This window comes from Hippocampus guttulatus, chromosome 6, assembly GCF_054856545.1.
Source record: "Hippocampus guttulatus isolate MCC_2025c chromosome 6, RoL_Hgut_1.0, whole genome shotgun sequence".
Lineage (NCBI taxonomy): Eukaryota > Metazoa > Chordata > Actinopteri > Syngnathiformes > Syngnathidae > Hippocampus > Hippocampus guttulatus.
The window spans coordinates 25,299,708-25,315,358 of NC_141266.1; the positions used below are offsets into that span (position 1 = coordinate 25,299,708).

Consider the following 15,651-nt stretch of genomic DNA (forward strand, 5'->3'; position numbering starts at 1 on the left):
CACAAAAAGTTGCAATGAAGAGAAAGACGATTGATCAAAGTTGGTGCGTGACGGCAATGCGGCGGCAGTTTGGGGGGGGGGTCCCGAAAAGTGGCCATTTTGGAGGCGCAAGGATTCCAGCCAAGTTTCGTCCGATTTGGAACAAAATTAGAGCAGAAACTCAAAACAACCCCCCCGCCCCCCTCCAACTCCTCTACAGCACGAAGACAGCCTCGCGCCACGACGCTGCCATTCGTCTTTTTTTATTTATTTATTTTTTTCACGCCGATGTCTCCGTGAGAACCCAAAAATTTGTTTGCTTGTTTGTCTTTGTCCTTCGCCTTTAATTTCCACAATGAATTGCTGGCGTTTGTCCCGCAAGGTCAACGCATCGATCACAGCGTCGCCGCGGCGGGGCGGCATTCAAGACGCGCTTTGAAATTTGTCATCTTGGAGGTTCTCGGCGCGGGTGACGGCCTTTGAGCGAGGCGCCTCGTCCTTCAAGTCCTCTTCCGCAAGTCGATTCCGCCGACCTCGGTCCGCCCGAACGGAGGGCGATGCGAACGCCGCCGCGGTCGCGACGACGCCTTCTTTGCGCCCCCCCCCCCCCCCCGACCCCGGCGCCGCGGCGCTCTATTACTATGCTAATGGAGAGCTAATTGAATGGCGAGCTGTAATGGAGAAGACAACACGGCCTACATTATGATAAGGAGCCTACGCGGCGACCCGGCGTCCCGGGTCGCCGCTCCCCAATCAGGCGGGCTTACGGGAGGATCGACGTCCTTCTCGCACCCCCCGAACTTTATTCCTCTTCTTTTGCTCGTTCTGCCACGTCACCAGATCAAGTGTTGGCGTGTCGACGTAACGCGCGAGAGCGGGTTTACCTTTGCTCACTTGCTCATCAGGAAATAATATTCAGCGACGTGCTTGGATGTCAAATGGTCCCACATTTTCCTGGCCACTTGTAGTGCTTCGGTTTCTCGCGTGTTTTTGCTTGCCAATGGTACGCACGTTTTATCGGTTGATGGCTTCTTATTTGAATTTGTACCATACGACAGGACAAGATGTCAAATCAATTTCCATCGTCAGGTTGCTAACTTTTAGCATTCAAAGCGTATTCTATCAACTTTCTTTTGAAGCAGCAACGCGTCGAAGGTAAACGTCGTCAAAGCGTTAGCGGTCCGCTTTGTGTACTCGCCCTACTTTTTTGCCGACACTTAGGAGAGGACTAAGCCGAGGCTCGGCAGGGATCGACCCCAACGCGCTCGGCTTCAAACTCTTTTTTTTTTTTTTTTATTCAGTCTGACGGATTTGTGCTTTCTAACGTCTTTGCGATTTACTCATCGTTTTCTTCTTTGTTGTCATCGGAATGATTTTTGCTCGGTGTCCGGCACTTTGTAGACAGCGGCGGTTCGAGAAGTACGGCTGAGCTGAAGGCAGTTGAGTTCAGAGAATGTAAACGGTGAAATGGACATGCAAATAGACAAAAAAAAAAAAAAAGTGGGGGGGGGCGCGGGGGGTATAGGCACTAAATTGGCCCTTAGAGCGGCATGCGTATCCAGCTTTAGGGTGAAGGTGTTTGAAGAAACGCACGGCAGAAGTCAGCGTGCGGCGGGCTCGGGAAGGCGCTTTTCACACGGCAACCTCCAATGAAAAATGGAACGGCGATGAATGGTTGTTGTTTTCCATGGCGGCGGGCTGTCGGGGGGGGGCATTCATTTGCTCCCATTCCACAGGTTCACCTAATGTATTCAAGCGTGAAAGGTACTCCGTCAAACGGAAGGGCGGGGGGCGGGGGGTGCGGCTCCCCCCCCGCTGGCGCGGTCCTCTTTGCATACGCGGCCTCCTCCGATTGCCCCGTTTTGGGACGAGGCGTCTCGAAACGTGCTGCTTTTTCCATCCGCCCGGCCTTTAAATATTCACGAGGAAAATAAACAGTCGAGGAGGTCGCGGCGCGCCATCGGCAATCTGGTGAGGAATGGAAGAAAATGCGGGAGGGAATTTTATTTGGAAATCGCAGTTTCCAGTCCAGATTGTTTTGTCGCGGAGGGAGAAAGCCGCTCGCAACTCACTCCATTCGATTGTGTTTGGCGCGGGCTCGGGTGAGAGCGGGAGGTGCTTCTCCTCCACGTCGAGAGGAGTCGAGCTCGGGGCGGCTCCCGGGCGACGCGGCGTCTCACCTGACCTCAAAGGGAGAGCCCGACACCCTGCGCAGGAAACTCATTTAGGTCCGCTCGGGTCCGGGATTTCCCGAGTCGTGTTTTTTGGGGGGAAAGAGCTGCTCGGCGAGGGTGATTTAAAAAAAAAAAATCGTCATTTACTTGGAATCCCAACCATACGGCGGAGCGTTCTTTTGCTCTGCATTCGACGTCCAACCCGTCGATGCTTTTCCTCTTCTTTCGTCACGCGAGGCACGTCGCCAGTACCGCGGCGATTTTCTCAGGTTGTCCTTTTGGAACGTTTGAAGCGCACAGCAACACGTCGGGGCGGCTCCACGTCACCACGTCAATTGACTTGAGGTGGCGTTCCACGGTGACTTTGCTGCCATTCCCAAAATTTGTGAGTCATCCGAGTTTTGAGTTCTGCAAAATAAATGATTGGGAAATGAAATGACAGGAATGCTCAGCTTTTCAATTTCTCAATCGGTTTCTGTGGGCGACGGTTTTTCGATTGCTATCTTGATCTGTTTGAGAAGTTTATAGAGCAGCACCGCGGGACGCATTCGACGTCTCTTCAAAATAAAGTTAGAAAAGCTAAAGGAGTCATATTGTGTTGGAGAATTCTTTTGATATCAAATACCTGGAGCAAAAAAAAAAAAAAAAAAAAAAGTGGGATATTGTGATGGTGATTTCAAATGTCCAAGATCGTAATCAATTTTTTCCCCAAGATGGGGCCAGCGAGGGACGTCTTTCTTTCTCGGACACGACTTTGCTAATGTCCTTCTGTCAAGCAAAACTAGAACAAATGTGACTTTTTTTGCAATATTATTTTATTGAGTACATTTATAGATTTTTTCGCAAAGCGCAATCTTCCCTTTCACGGTGGTCACAACACTTTTTTTTCCAAAGCTCCACCACTAATTCCCGTTTGGCTCGAACGTGTGGCGTTTCCCTCCGCTGTCGTCACCCCGCCCCACCTCGGTGCCCTTTGCCAGTGAGCCGCTCACCTTTTTATCCCTCCCCACCTTCCGCTCTTTGTTGATGTGAAACACGGCGGCCATGCATAAAACATGTCATAGGACTCGGGGCTAGTCAACTTTTTCTTTCTTTTTTTTGTCTCCCCCTTTGGAGTCTTCAGACCCGCAGGACAACTTTTAGAAGTTGCCTCTCTTTAAGCTTTTTCGAGCTTCCTCTGCCGTTTCTTTGGTGGTCATCCAAAGGAAGTGGCGCGCACGCCCGCTTCGCATTTGCCCCCCCCCCCGGGTCAAGGTGGGCAGCACCAAAAGAAGACGTTTTGCATCTTTTTCCGCCTCCTCCTTCTCGTCTTCATCTCATGTTTTCCGCCCCTGCTGGGGGCCCGCTGGCGCCCCCCCGCCTCCAGCGCATATTGGATCTCAGTTGGCATTTTGCGCTTTTTCAAGGAAGAGGCAAATCAAGAAGGCCGAGGACCAATGGGAGGCGAGCGAGGGCGGGGAAAGGAGTAGCGGGGGAGCGGAGGCAACGGACGCGCAAACACGGGAGTGGCTCGGAGCCTTGAGGGGGGCGGGCGGGGGAACGGTGAGGGGGGGGGGGGGGTGAAACTCATTTCAATATGGCCTCCCGCTGCGCGCCCCTGATGCAATGACCAGGAGACCCCTCGCTTGCAGAGCCACCGGTCTGTGATAAACAGCCCATTTTGCATCGTCGCCGTCCGCCGCCCAGTTGAAAATCCAATTCCAAGCGACCCCCCGTCCTCACCATCCCAAATTGCTTCGAGGTCTTTTCCCATGCGCGCACATTTTGCCGCATAAAGACTTCTTTAAATGAAAGCAAGTCACACGTATTACTGCGACCTCAAGAAAAAAAAAATCAAGAGTGGCCACGTTTTCCACAAAGAAATGTTCGGATGCTTCATTTTACGACCAGGAAATCGTCCACGGGAAGCCGGACAGGTCGGCGACGCGTCGGCCCTTCTTTTGTTTGCTATTAATACTCGTGTCAATCAAAACTGGGCGCGATAATCAGAACGTTGAGACATCTTTGATATGGAGTGGACCATTGCGTTTATCGCATACCGCGCCCGCCGCCGGAAGAACTTATCAGATGATGTGTATGAGAATGAGAAACATCAATCACGCGGCCAACTTGAAGCTTCCCGTTAACCTTGACCATTTGTTTGAAGTGTTGTCATCAATCATAACACAGCGAGAGAGGCTGTCCTTTGGTGCCTTGATTACTAATTGGCTGTGTCTGAAAGCCAAATTTGGTGGGGGGTGGGGGGGGGGGGTCATCATAGAAATACGGGAAATACGTCATGGGGACTTGAGTGTCCAGGTTGGAGTATCAAGGTGGGATGCCCGTGCCACGGTGGTTCGGTGCAAATGAAAGGGGGGGGGGGGGGGTCTCCAATAAGGGCCGCTAAAATATTTATCCTCTCTCTTCCCTTCCTACAACTGGATTGTGACACACACACACACACACACACACACACACACACACTAGCTCCCACCGGCTCCCTCACCGAGCCTGCAGAGGGCCCTGAAATATTAATGCTCAAAGTAAATTAAAGCTGCAACAAAAAGAAATGCAAGGGGGTGGGGGTCGGGGGGGGGGGGCTTCTTATTCTGTACCCCTGTATATCTGAATGTCTGTTCTTTATGACTGGGTGGAAGGGAGGGGGGGAGCCGGGTTTGCAAGAGAGGGAAGGGGTGGAGGGGTCGGTGAAAGAAGGGAGGAGATGGGGTGAGGATGAAAACACAATCACGTGCAAGCCCATTTTAAAAGTTTTATGTTCCAGACAATTGAGAGGGTGTCAAAAATTAGGGCTGGAGCTGTCGAAACTTTTTCCAAATGGGTCATGGCTCGGTTGGAGACGGTCCAAGGTAGCCCGGAAAGGCCTCCGACCAAAATTTTGGTCAACCTATTTTGCAGTCTGCTTTCCCCCCCCCACAGTTCCTGCCCAACTAATGACGTCGAAGGACTTTAGACAATCGCTTCTTGCACGCATACGCTTCTCCTTGTTTGGGACGACTAGAGTTTTGGTCTGCTTTGTCCCTTTCACGCGCGACTCACGATATCCTACATCCGTGTGTTGGCTTTTCGAGACTTTTTCCCCGTGGCTGCTCGTGAGGGAGCAGTCCACCCAAATTCATGAGAACTTTTCATTCAAAAGGAGGTCATATCCGGTCACCGTGCTCATCGGCTTGCTCGCTCGCAGCTTGGCGGCGAAAGAAATGTTGCGTTGTTATTTTTCCCTTCGACAGAACCACACGGTGAGAGCAGGGCGCTGACCTTTGGACCTCCACACAATGACCCGTGACCCCTTTGAAACTGACTGACAGCTCAAACACGGCGAGCGGATGGAGGGAATGCACGCACACGAACCCGTACGCGCGCGCACGCACACGCGCACGCCGTTCAGTTAATTCGGTTTTTCACGGCCCTCTGAATAGGGATCGTCGGTCAGCATGGAAGGATCACTCTTTCTGTACTTTTTGGACACATTTATTGGAGCACTTTGCAGCAGAAGTAGCAGGTAATAACCTAAAGCACACAGAAATGCAGTAAAAAAAAAAAAAAAAAAAAAAAAAGAATATATCCATCTTTCTGCATCGCGATGTAAATATGTACAGTATATAATTGACATTAATTCATACTTTTATTTTAACAATCCATTTAATAAATACTTGAATCAACCATGATTTCACCATGTATTATTATCGTCATCATTCTTCATTATTTTAAACGTAAGAAACCAGACATCACAAAAATATCAAGTCGACTCGAACAAAAGAACTACAAGTCCCAAAAGGTCCAACCCGGAAGTGGAGCGCCGGCACGATGAAGCCCTGCTGCAACGCGATTCTTGACTTCGTTCAAACATCAAATCGCAGCCGTACAAACGTGACAACGGTGCAAAAATGAGCTAAATAAAGACACCGCTGTTCTAGCGACACTTTAGCCGGCGCCGTTTAAATTGCCGATTGCGAACGGTAAGCGACTGTGATTGCAAAGCGATGCGGCAAACATAAAGCACAGCGGACACGATGCAAAGCAGACGAACAAAGCAACCGATCAGGATCGAATCGAAAAGGCAACTTTACATAGCTGGGAAAGAAAAGCACAGGCGTAGCTTACCATTGGGCCACGCCGACGACGAAGCGAGTGTATTCACTAACGAAACATGATGCGATGATGCTCACCTGTCAGTGGCAGCCCCGCCCCTCTTAAAGCGCCAGGTCAATCCAACACACGCACACGCACGCGCGCTGCACGCCTTTCCGGAGTTATCTGCAAATACACTTTGGGCTCATTCATCACGTGTTGCTTCTTTGCTACACGCCAATCGTGCTCGTGGGTCGATTTATGCAAAATGATCTGTAAAAAAAAAAAAAAAATCAAATATTGGATCATCACTCAAATGAAATTGTAAGCATTTTCGAACTTCATTGTGGTTCGGATGTTCATTCTTTCAGATGAGCTCCATCATTCGCATTTCAAAAAAAATCCCAAGAAAATAAAACGATATGCATGTTTAGCCATCGGTAAGAAAAATAATCCTGTTTTTGAATGAAGACAAAAGGATTTTGTCTGGTCACAATGCTGGTCTCCAGAAAGATGTGGATGGCTGCGTTTAGCCGTGAACTCGCGTGGACTCGACAGTCGCGAGTGACACCAAGCAATGGGCCTTTCTCTTACATTTGCTCATTTCAGCCTCGCTGCGACTTTTCAGCGTCGGTAACGGAGCGATCAAAATCGTCAGGAGGATAACGATGACCCATTTGAACATCGTCCGCCCCATCGGATCCTTGAAATCCATCAGCGGTTTGACCTGCGGCACAACGGCAGTCGACGAGGCGCTCGACAATTGCGCGTGCTCTGGCTTCTCCGCTAAAATGGCCACCTGATCAAAGACGGAACATTGATATGATCCATAAATCCCTCTCCGGCGCATTCTCGATGTGCGCGCGGCACTATAGACTTTATCTCCACCATCAATTTGCGCTTTGTGCATATGGCTGCTCGCTGCTTATGCATGGGATGCCGAGCTGCACTTTATCAAAGGGCCCGTCCTGACTCGTGGCCATGCATTATTAAACGCGCGCACACAGTAAAACGCAGGCCTGGTTTCGCAGGGCTTTGGCTGCCGGACAGCTACGCGCACACACGCACACACACACTCACACACACACACACACACAGCGCAGGTGACAGAGGGCATCCAGCACCGGAAAGGCCGTCAATTCAGTGGGACTGGCTACTTCCGTCCTGGACTTTGATGCAGAGGCCAGAAGCGAAATCGGAAAGTTGCAGGTCCATTTTTAATACTGAGGTCCGCTGAGTTTTGGAACTATCGCCCAACATATCTATGCACTCTTTGTGAGAGTTATTCATTGCCTTCATTTTTTTGGGGGTGGGGGGGGGGGGGGGTGGTCATACTTGATGGATCTTTTTCTGGTGAGGTCAAATACAAAAACAATGTTATGATGATTTCAAGATGGCGCCGCGAGAGCGGCTGCCTTTTTGTTCTTCGACTTTCTTCCTTTCATAAGTTTGCTGCTGTAAATTAGGAAGGTCTCCCTTGTGAAAGAAAGAAAGGTTTTCTTATGCGGATTTGGAACCGGGAGTCGCGGCTTGGAATCGAAGTGGATTTACATGGGACAGGAGATGTGAGCCAATCTCTTTTTCGTCAATGGACGCTACAGCTTCGCGTTTGCTTTCAAAACTTCGCTTGTAGCAGACGTGTGCACATTTTCAGCACGACGTCTCTGATCCACTGGTGAAAGGACACTTTGATCCTCTCCTCTTTCATCTAGAACCGCTTCAGACAACAAAGTGTATGCAGAAAAGTGGTGAAGATCGCACGACTGTCTGTGTCCTATGTGTTGTGTTATTTTTGTTATTTTGACTTCAAAATGGCGCCGCGTGAGTGCTCTGCCTTTCCGGCAGCTCCTATATTTTGTTGTTCTACTTCTTCCTTTCATAACTTTGCTGCTGTGAATCGGGAATTTCTCCATTGCGAGACTAATAAAGGTTTTCTTATCTTATCTTATCTTATTCCCTTTTAACAAACCAGAACTCAAAGTCCTTCTTGCGAAATGGAAAAATGAGTCCAAACGTATCCATACGGTAAAGTATATATATGGCAAGGGCCTGGCATATGTGCCGTGCAGCTCAAAAGGAGAATTTCCTGCTAAAATGTGCCGCTGCACAGTCCAAAAGTACATTTGACTATCAGCATGCACGGCAACTTCTCAGGCACCGTTATTTGTCATTGACCCCCACAGAGGACAGTCGCTCCACTCCTGTCACGCAACGCTTATTTGGGACACGCTCGCAAAGTCGGGGGCGGAGCGCATTAATATTTAGAAGCCGGCCAAGCGCCTGAAGGGGAAGTGTTGCTTGTGCCCATGATCTCATATTGTCGGCCTTCAACTCCGACCCGTGCGGAGGAGCGGAATAAGAGCTTCATTGAGGAGAGGGCGGCGGGCGCCTGCTCCGTTCTTCACCTCGCGCGTCTTGTCGCAGCTTCTGCAAATCAGGAGGCGATGGGCAAAATTCATGCCGCCGCGTGTCTGAAGTGAACCAAAACCACGCAGTGGGGCTCGTGCCGACACGCCGAATCCAAACTCTTCCGAAGGATGCGTCGCAGATTTCCGACCGAAACGACTGGATTGCTACGAATGTGTTCACCCTTTGTATCAAAGCGCGGCGGCTGCATCGTGATGAACCGCCGTCGACGGCGCGCACCCCCGGCAAGGTTCGCTCGGGGTCGCGAGACTCGGCATTCACTCGATGTTTGTCGTCGGATTCGGGGAATGCGGATGTGATCCCCTTGCATCAAACGGGAAAAAGAACATTGACGAGGCGTCTTTGCAAAAGCTTCTTCTTGAATACGCCGCCGCAAGTTCGGCGGCGGCGTATTCAAGATTTGCCATCCTCGGTTTCCAGCAGAAAAACCTTTCTCCATCGGAAGCCGCTTGACATAACCCCGCCCTCCGTGATCTTGAAAAGCTAACGCGATCTTTCACAAAAGCTCCGCATTAAAATCCTTTGTTTTGCTAACACAGGCGCCAGGTTTTGTCTTCCGATTGCAAGCCGACTCCAAATTGGGAGCGTGCCAACGACACCAAGGCGGCGCCGCCATTGTCGCCAAGGCGTCTTGATGCAGTGGAGGCCGATTCAGGCCGGCGCGTTGCATTTGCCTCGTTGCACCCGCGCCCGAGCGGCAACGTGCTTGCTTTCCCCAACAACATGAAAAATCAATATGTGCCCCCACCCCCGCCCCCCCCCCCCCACCACAGACGCCGTCAATCGAAGCTGACACGGCGATCTCTCCGTGTGAGTCATGTTATTTCCACCGGCTTGGCTTAAGAGGCAAAGGCGGTCCGAGCGGGCGTGACACCTCGGACGGCACCTCGCAGTCAACGGCCAATAAAGTCAAGCGACGGCCATTGAACAAGTACTCGTTTGGCCTCTTCGCGAAAAGACTGAGCTCGCCGTTTACCGGGAAACCGTCACATTTCTGCTCGGTAGGTAGGCCCTCGGTTTTGTATCCAAAATGTCCTCATCCGTCTCCGGGGGCGACTGGAGCTGTCCCTTGTCAAAAACTGTTCAAACTCAAGTTTGCACCGACGGATGCTTTGAATCTGTATGAACTGTGCGTGAATGCACATAAGCGTAGTGAGAATGCACGGGGGGGCTCACAGATACGATTCCAACGGCGATCTGCTGCCGCTCGCGCAGACAGGACAAGCACGGGTCCGCCACCCGCCAACTACTTTGCGGGGTGAAGCTAGCGGCTGCTGCATGTGGTCCTCACAGTTGCCCCGGCCGGATAAGGCGAAGGCATGCGCGCGAGTCGGCACCCTCCAAGCCTCGGCCTCGAAAACGGCAGCAATTCAATCCGACAAAATTGTTGTAGTAGTGGAAGTAGTCCGGAATTAAAAATTCATTTGAGACCGTCTTGAATATTTTCAAAGACCTTTAAGAAATGACGGGTGCGATGAAATGGCACCTTTGACTCACCCGTCTGAAGGCCGGCTGGTACCTTTTCCTATTTTTTTTTTTTTTGCTGAGAGAGATGAATGCCTCGCTGCAACATTTTTTCAGCCCCCGCCAACCTCCCGCAATTTTAATCGGAAGCCCGAGAGCTTTGGTTGTTGGGAGATTGGTCATTAGAGAGGGAGGTGGAAGACATTGATTTTTCATTGCGACATGCAAATTTGTTTGCCAAAGCTATTTGACCCGCTCGCGTCGCTCTCAGCGCTTCTCGTTTGAAAGCGACCGCGTCGTTCGCTCCGTGTGCAGCAGCGGCTTTGCGTCACACGCGGCAGAATCGAAATCAAAAGTGTCCGTGGTGGAACGCGCTGACCGGCCGTCCGGTTTGTCAAAATGCGCTTGAGCTCGCTTGGCACCTCATGTCCGGGACGCTTGGCGAGTGATCCGCACAATCGCGTTCAGCTGTTCCCTTTGGCCCTCCCTGACTGAAAGGGTCCCTCGAGCGACGGTCTTCCGACCGCACTCCCTCAGAAGAGGCTCGAACAGCCGCGGGACATTCAGAATTCCCGGAATAAAAAAATACACGGTGCATCAACGGAAGTGAAGTTAGCCCCAAATATTAAAAAAAACATGTTCACACCTATTTGGAGCATTTGGGAAATGAGTTTGTCCACAACGATGCTTTTGTGCCGTACGTCGTCTTGTGGCGATCTGACTAAATGATTCCTCGTTCCTCTGTTGTCAATTGGTTTGCCCTTCAATGTTGTTTTGTGGAGTTCTCTTCTGCGTGAAACGTGGGGAACGTACATCTGGCTCGACTCGCAACTGAAAAAGTACACCGGGCGCTTTAGGGGACGCTGGCAAAAGTGACGAGAGGCCGCGACCGCATCCCGAACGATTAAGACATCCGTCCCGATGACATCCCGCGGAAGGACGGCGACAAGATCCCGAGCGGATGGACACGTTTGACACCGATTCATTCCTCGGCGCCGGCGTCACCGACGGCACTTTGTCACCTCCGTGACAGCGCGGAGGGAGGGCTGCGAACGGCGACGCTTGGATTAGCTATCATAATATGATGACAGTAATTGAGCTCGTCATAATTGCTCAATTGCCGATCCCCCCCCCCCCACACCCCCCCGAGGGCTTGAGAGGCAACGGTTAGTGCTGCGCAAGGCTTCATTACGGGGGTGTGATATCGTGATAATTCACTTACAATACAGCATGACTGGCAGAGATGGCTCAGCGCACGCTGCCGACTCGTACATCACACGCTTTTAACTTGATGGAGTCATTCATGAAGCGGAGAATATAATCCCCACGAATGGACGAGAATTGATTTTCAAAATCGCGGATGTTCCAGACTCTCTCCGAGACCAAACAATTCTGATACAATCCAACGTCTCACAGCGTTGCTGGGATTCCTTGAAAGTAGGGATGGGCGGGTCGCAATAGCGTGGAGGCTGCCGCACTGGTACTTAAGGCAAAAAAAAAAATTTTAATCTGTCATCATGTCAATCTGCTGGCCACTCGGCATCAATCGTGTTCAATTCAACATTTTAGATGTGAAAAACACTCGCGGTATCAGTACTTGGTATCAGTGCGCATCCTCGTACTGATATGGGCACGAAAAAAGAAGTAGCCTTTAACATCCGTGTCCAAACACCTTAAAAGGCGCTCGGTGTAGAAATGGCCGCAAAATGAAGATGCGGCCGGGGGCGAGTTGAGGCCGGCGCGTTTGGGGCCGTTTTGCACACGCTGCCTCGCCCCCGACACATCTGAGAATTTGCTAGCAGAAAGCAGACTCGTCATTGTCCAGATTGGCACTGAGGTGAATGGAGGAAATGGATGAAATGGTTTCATTTTGCACCTTCCCGCAAACCCCAAATCAACATTTTAGGAAAAAAAATCAAATGAACCATCGACGCTGTTGGAAATGACCAAAAAAGCGGCAACTCGAATCTGCACGTCGTCTAGAGATGCCCCTAAAATGCTCTGCGCCTGCACGGCAAAGTTGGGGAAAAATCACGTCAAGGGGTAATTGCCGCTTCCTAGGAAAGAAAGAAAATTGTGTTGGACCTTTTGTAGCTTATGTTGATATTTTAAGTTGCAGCCAAAAGAAGTGGGAGGCATTTCAGGATTTTCGCACCGTTACCGGTTGCAAAGTGTGAGATATTGCTTTCCCCACAGACTGATGCTTGAGGAAGCCTGCACAATGTGTGTGAGAGAGAGAGGAGGGCGGGGGGGGGGGGGGGGCAGATTGCCTTCATGGAGGAATTGATCAGATATTCACTGGCTGGAATCTGGACCAAACCTCCTCTTCTTCCTCCCTCGCCACAAATGAGAGGATGGAGAAGCGCGGAGGGGGGGGAAAAAAACCCCCACAACAACACAAAATTGGAAAAAACAGCTGAGGGTGTAAATAATTCATGCAGACAATATGACTTTTTTATGTAAATGCGGTGCATTAACCCTCTATTATAATGATGGACGACAGATACGTGTGATGTTTCCTTGGTAAGAGCTAATGGACGACCATCATAAATTCACTGCACATTTTATTGTGTTGCAGAGGAAAATTGTGCCTGCAGGCAACATTGTTTACTTTTATGTCAGGGAGGAGGAGGAAGACAACAAAACAAAACAAACAAACAAAAAACAAATCCCCACGCCATCAAAAGGAGAACGTGGGCAAAAGGCGTCCAAAATCACGCTAATAATGCGAATAAGGGGGGTCTGGGCACGTCCCTCAGTTTCTCCTCGGCGAGCGCTTCTCACCGCGGCTCGCAATGACGCACGACCAGATTTGGAGTTTCAGGGAGGTAAAGAGGTGTCGTTTTTCATCAGGGTCCTCCGCCACCGCGTGCGCGCGTGCTCGCATCGAAACGCGCACGTGAAGAAGCCCAAAGCCCGCCGATGCTGTTTTGGCTTCTTAACTTGTGCACTATTGATGAGGAGAAGCGGCGCCGCTTGGCCCGTCGATCATCCCCGGCGCCCACTTCCCCCTCGTGCGCCGTAGGCTGCCCCCAGGCCCCCGTCAAATCAACACCCTCTCCTCCTTGCTCTTCCTCCTCCATCTTTGATTCATCTTGTAATCTGGGCCGCCTAATTAACAGGAGAGCCCTCGCGTCTCCCGTGACTTGTTTCGAGCGGATTCCGGCACGCTCAAGCCTCCCTTTTGCCAGCCCTCCCACTGCGCCTCTCGCTCTCATTTTCCCGAGTCCCAAGCCGACATACCCCCCGACGCTCCATCGCGTTGCTTTTTCAGAAAGGAACAGCCGCCGGATGAGGTAGCTGTCCGTCCATCCGTCCGTCTTCTTTGGCGCTCGCCCTCATTAGGGTCGCGGGGGAACCGGAGCCTATCCCGCCCGCATCGGTCGGTGGGCAGATAATTGCGCTCACGCTCACGTTCCCGGCGATGGACAATTTGGACCCTTCCGCAAAGCCGCCGCCTCATCGAATTGAAAGGCCGCAGGTTAGCTTGCGCCGTTTGACTCCCAAATTGATCTTCGCTTCCAGATTGTGCCATGCATCCAACCATCATATCACAACAAAACCGAAACGCTCTACCATGACTTCTGGTGACGTCGGAGCTGCGCTGCAATTTTAACCGGAGTTCGAAACAAAGAAACAGAAATTCCAAAACAAAGAAAAGTGAACAATGACTCCAGTTCAAGTTTGGTGTGACTTTGGAGGCCATTTTTTGGGGATCATCAAAAGCAAACTGACTGCTGGGTGACGCGAAATTCCAAAGGATTTCTCCGCCCCCCCCCCCATGCCTGAAATCGAACAGCAAGTCAGCCGTTTTGGTTAAAAGTAACCAATTTAGGGCAAGTTCCCAGACTGAGAGGGGAGGGGTGAGCAGTGACACACACCAACAAGAGTTAGTCCAGCATACGTGTACGCGTGCCTGTTTTTTAATGCTGACTAAAGTGCAGTGTCCGGTAAAAACCCCCAACAAACAAAAATCGGTATGACGGCGGCTACTCGTTAACTCCCCAAGGACAACATGAAGAGCCCACCGGTTGGTTCTAAAAGTAGCTCGCTAATGATGGGACACGTTGAGAATTAAAATTGAAGACTGTCAATGGCGAATAATGGATGTATTTATTGGCAGAAACTTAACTTCTTAAATGTAGCAAAGATTCTAAATTTGTTGGGGGGCTGTGTTGCGCGCCGTCAAGCCATCATTATTATTTCTAGAATTGGCCCTGAAAATGAGGGTGCGGGGTCCCACCCATCAATGTCTTGAGCTAGAATTACGTTTTTGTTTTTCACTTTGAAAAAAAACAAACCGCACACGGACGCGCGCAGATGTGCATGCGGCATCAAGTTGAGGCAGGTGGTCGGCGCCCCCGCGCACGCATCCGCTATGTCAACACACACGCTCGCGTCTCGACGGGGTGGCCGGCCAGCTCGCCCTCCCCGAGGACGCCAGCATGTCACGGTCACGTGACCGCTCGGCCCGTTGAGCCCCGGCGCGTTTCAAGTCAGACGCGGCGGCCGCCGCGCTAAACGCGCCGCGCTAATTAGCCGTCCGCCTACCCGGTGCCACATCCCATAATGGCGCCGGCTCCTCGGAGACCGCCTCCGCCCGCCGACGGCTAATTTCTCAATTTGGCCGCCACGTTCGCTGTCTCTCGCTTTTCGCCCGCCTCACCTTTTCCGTCCACTAATGCGCACCTTTTGTCAGAGGCGGGCCAAAGTCAAGCCTCCCTTAACGATTCACTTAGCGTCCCGGCGCGCCCATTCTTCTCATGAACAAATCCGAGCCTCAGCGGGGAATTGGCCGATTATTATCATGTGCATAAGGAATTGACAAAGCCCACGAATAATACGCTTTTGTTCAAATGGCCTAGCGAGCCCTGCTAAGGTGTTTAGCGGCTTTTGTTTGTGCTTTAGAACTTCCATCCGGCGCCTCGGGCGAAGACGACACTTTGTTCGGCGCGGGACCGGCGCACGGGGAGGCCCCGGCGAGCGTCGGGGGAGCCCCCCCCCTCCCCCCTCCCCCCACGCCTCCTTCCCGTCTTCGGCGCAATCGCTGGAGGAAAACCAAAGCTCGGCGCCGATTCCCCCTCTTGTTTGCTGGCACGCGGAGGGTGTTTATCTAGAAAAGAATGACTTGTTTTATTCATGTCGGCGTTGGAAGGCGCTGCGGCCTCCCGAGACGGAGGGGGCTCGGATGGGGATCGGGGGCTGGAGCGCGCTTTGCTTTTATCGTGAAACTCCAGCGAATGCGCATGTACGGTGTAGCGCGTGGAAGCCTCCGGCATTGAGCCCAGTGGCGACAATTTGCTTGTCTTTTTTTTTTTTGTGGGTTGAGTCGTCCGGGGGTGTTTTGAAAGAGGCGCCGTATCAAGCGACTCTCGTGTACAGTGGGGGCAATCGCAAGCATGCACATTGGTCCACCCCCCCGATAATCCCGCGCTCAACTGGACGTGAGTATAACGCAGGCTGGGAATCCATTTTTGACCTTTTCACCGCTGTTCAATGCCAGTCAAAAGACGTCAGGGGCAACGAGAAGACGAGAAAA

The 15,651-nt window shown here is 51.5% G+C and overlaps 1 long non-coding RNA gene across 1 annotated transcript in view; it reads right to left on the minus strand.

The window, feature by feature from the left end:
* Positions 1-5,551: 5,551 nt before the first annotated feature.
* Positions 5,552-15,651, minus strand: part of LOC147204406 (uncharacterized) — a 31,023-nt gene continuing 20,923 nt past the window's right edge. Inside the window, exon 3 of the long non-coding RNA XR_015101214.1 lies at positions 5,552-6,494. This is a non-coding gene — a long non-coding RNA (uncharacterized LOC147204406). The remainder of the gene's footprint in view (positions 6,495-15,651) is intronic.